This window comes from Echinops telfairi, unplaced genomic scaffold (genome assembly GCF_000313985.2).
Source record: "Echinops telfairi isolate 266 unplaced genomic scaffold, ASM31398v2 ScPeMD7_7459;HRSCAF=8497, whole genome shotgun sequence".
Lineage (NCBI taxonomy): Eukaryota > Metazoa > Chordata > Mammalia > Afrosoricida > Tenrecidae > Echinops > Echinops telfairi.
This window is the reverse complement of record NW_022111359.1, coordinates 4,230,569-4,233,544: the sequence shown is the minus strand read 5'-3', so window position 1 is coordinate 4,233,544 and position 2,976 is coordinate 4,230,569. Positions and strand designations below refer to the sequence as shown.

The window sequence follows — 2,976 nt, the reverse complement described above, 5'->3', positions numbered from 1 at the left end:
ACTCTTGATGGGAGCCGAAAGCCCCATCTTTCTCCCTCGGAGCGGCTGGTGGTTTCAAACTGCTGACCTCGCAGAGAGCAGTCCACATCCACGACACCACCAGGACTCGATGGCGACGAGTTGGCTTGGGTTTGTTTTAATTCATCCAGCCTGGTGGCAGAGCCGTGTCCACGTTGGGCTGCTGACGGCAAGGGCAGCAGTTCGAAGTCAGTCTGCGGGAGAAAGATGAGGCTTCTCTGCTCCTGTAAGGACGGAGAGTCTCGGGACCCCACAGAGGTCGTTCTCCGCTCCAGGAGGACACGCACACGCGTGCACACACACACACACACACACACACACACACACACAGCGAGATCCTGTGAATGGACTCGGTAGCAGTGAGCTTAGTCATTTGGGGGGGCGGGCAGGAGGGGACTCTCTTAAAGAAACTCCACGTCATTACAGTGCCACAGCTTCCCACCTGCCATCCAACTGCGAGGGGCGTTTTTCAGTCCGGATACACCTTCCTAGGACAGCGGTTTGAATCCCCCCAGCCACTTTCTGTAAATAGAACGCCCCGGCAGCGGGTCGACTTTATCTCACCAGCCTCTGCGTTGGAGTCGACTTGATGGCAGTAGGTTTGTCAGGCTCACTGGGTGGAGCGGACAGTCTGCACAAACTGCTAACCTAAAGACTGGCAGTTCAAACGCATCTATGGGCACCTGGAACGCAGACCTGGCTACCTGCTTCTGGAAAAGAAAGAAGGGGTGGCGGGGAGCAACACAAAATCCAGGACGAATAACCCAGCCATTGTGAAACCCCCCAGAGTGCGATTCTACACTGACACACACGGGGGCGCACCTGAGCCAGAGCCTCCGCCAGGGCAGTTGGCTACAATAGTTAATTAATTCATTTATTTTCTCGCCAATAAACCAGCCATGCTTAGTCCAGCCACACTCACTGCCGTGGAAGTTAATTCCATCCCCTGGTGACAGAGTAGAACTGCCCCTTGGGGTTTCCAAGGCTTCTGAGACAGCCTTAGCTTTCTCCGGGATGCATCCTCTAGATTCAAACCTCTGACCTTGTGGTTAGCATCTCAGGACGTAACAGGCTATGTCACCAGGCGTCCACGTTGAGCTTAGTAGATTAGGTATTTTCGCAGCAACCTCGGTTTGGTGCAAAATGTCACCCTTCATCCTTCATTCATTAGCAAGTAGTCTCCCAGGTTTCTGATCTACACCTGACGGGACACACTATCATTTGGCTGCTTGGAAGCATCTCTCTCAGAGTAACTCCGTGTGTCCTCTACTGCCCCCTAGGGTATGGTGACCAGACGTCCCGCTTTTGGCAGGACAGTCCCGATTTTTAACAATTTTTCCCGTGTCCTGCGACGTTTTTAAAAATTCCTGATTTTTGCAAAGAATGCACGACAAGCTAGGGTATACGGTTTTCGGCTGCCATGTGGCTATTTCGCCAGGATATGAGTTTTATCAATGGTGTCCCGCTTTACCAATGGTAAAATCTGGTCACTTACCCTAAGGCAGCACGGTGCCCGATGCCAGAGTGATTGATAAATGCCTTCTGAGAGATGTTACATTTTTACCAGCATCAGAACAAACTACTTCAATTCCCAAGCACCCCACTCATCATTCACCAGCGCTGTCATGCGCCAGGAATTTCGACTGCCAACCCATCCTATCTCGCAAGGATCACTAGATGTCAGCAACATATCTGTCATTATATACCTGTATCGTTACCTGTTAATAACAATGCTTGTGACCGCATAGTAAGACCAAAGGTTCTAATAAGAATCCAATGGTCTTTTAATGCTGTTACTAAGAGTTGAACTTACCCTGTGTGTTAGGCTGGGTTGACTAGAGAAACAAATCCAGCAACACTCTTCTGTGTATCAGAAAGAGCTTTCTATCAAGAAGTAATTATCTATCAAGGAAGCATCCCAGCCCGGTCCAACTCAAGTCCGATACCAGTCCATTAGCCCCTCTTCAGACTCACGAGCAATGATGCAGCGTGCAGGGAGATCACAGGCCCCCGGGCGCACAGTCCCGGGGATGCAAGTTGGTGGAAACCAGGCAGGGCTCCGGCAACTCTCAGGGTGGCCAGCAAGCAGGAAGGTGAAGGAACAGAGCCCAAGAGGGGAGGTTCCCCGGGGCCTCCTTGTGAGCCGGCCACACCCCAGGCTGCGGCTTGACTGGCAGGTTGGGTTCCACCCCCACACACCCATGGATCTTCCAGTCCACATGAAAGAGTCTAACTAGCTCAGCGTGTGAGCGTCCATCGGGCTTGTGTTTCCGTCATTTTAATGCACTGGCCAACGTGATTTGGTTGTCGTGTGCCATGGACACCCCTCGTAGACATGCAGTGTGATCTGGAGTGAAGAAAGCGCTGTTTACACACATTTTTTTACACCTCCGCTCGGCCACCACACAAATGCCTGCTTCAAGACAGCTCGGCCTGAGTGGAATTTTCACAGTGATTCTGGTCTGTGCCTCCTGAAATAATGATCATCCGCCTTCTGCAAATGGAGGGTCAAAGTAGTACCTCCCTTTTTTTAACGACCTGGCTCACACTCCTACACAGCCCTCAATGCCCCACATGAATGTCCCTCACACCTTGGCCTTCACTGCTCCCTTCTCCAAGCACAACTGTCCCAAAGCGATTTTGGGGTTTGCGCCAACGGCAAGGGCAGGGTTCCCACCCCCCGACGCCCTGGGTGACCTTCTAAAACTCACCACCTCTCTCTTGACCCGACGTCCTTCATGGCCTGTCCTTTTTGGGAATTGGGGCTGTCTATTGAATGATCCGGTTTCGTCACGTCTGGCCCAGATTCCATGGTGCGGTCACTGGGCCGTGTGCGTCTGTCTCCTCCAGCCCCACCCAGGGGACCGCCCCTGCCATTTATAATCCAAGCCCAGGGGACCAGAGCTCTAAATAAGCTCGGGTGGGGTTCTTTGTTTTATTAACTGTGTGTGTGTGTGT

The 2,976-nt window shown here is 52.3% G+C and overlaps 1 protein-coding gene across 1 annotated transcript in view; it reads left to right on the top strand.

Annotated features, from left to right (window-relative positions):
• The window catches only part of TBXA2R (thromboxane A2 receptor), a 14,163-nt gene that overhangs the window by 3,772 nt on the left and 7,415 nt on the right, over positions 1–2,976 (top strand). The window lies entirely within an intron of this gene.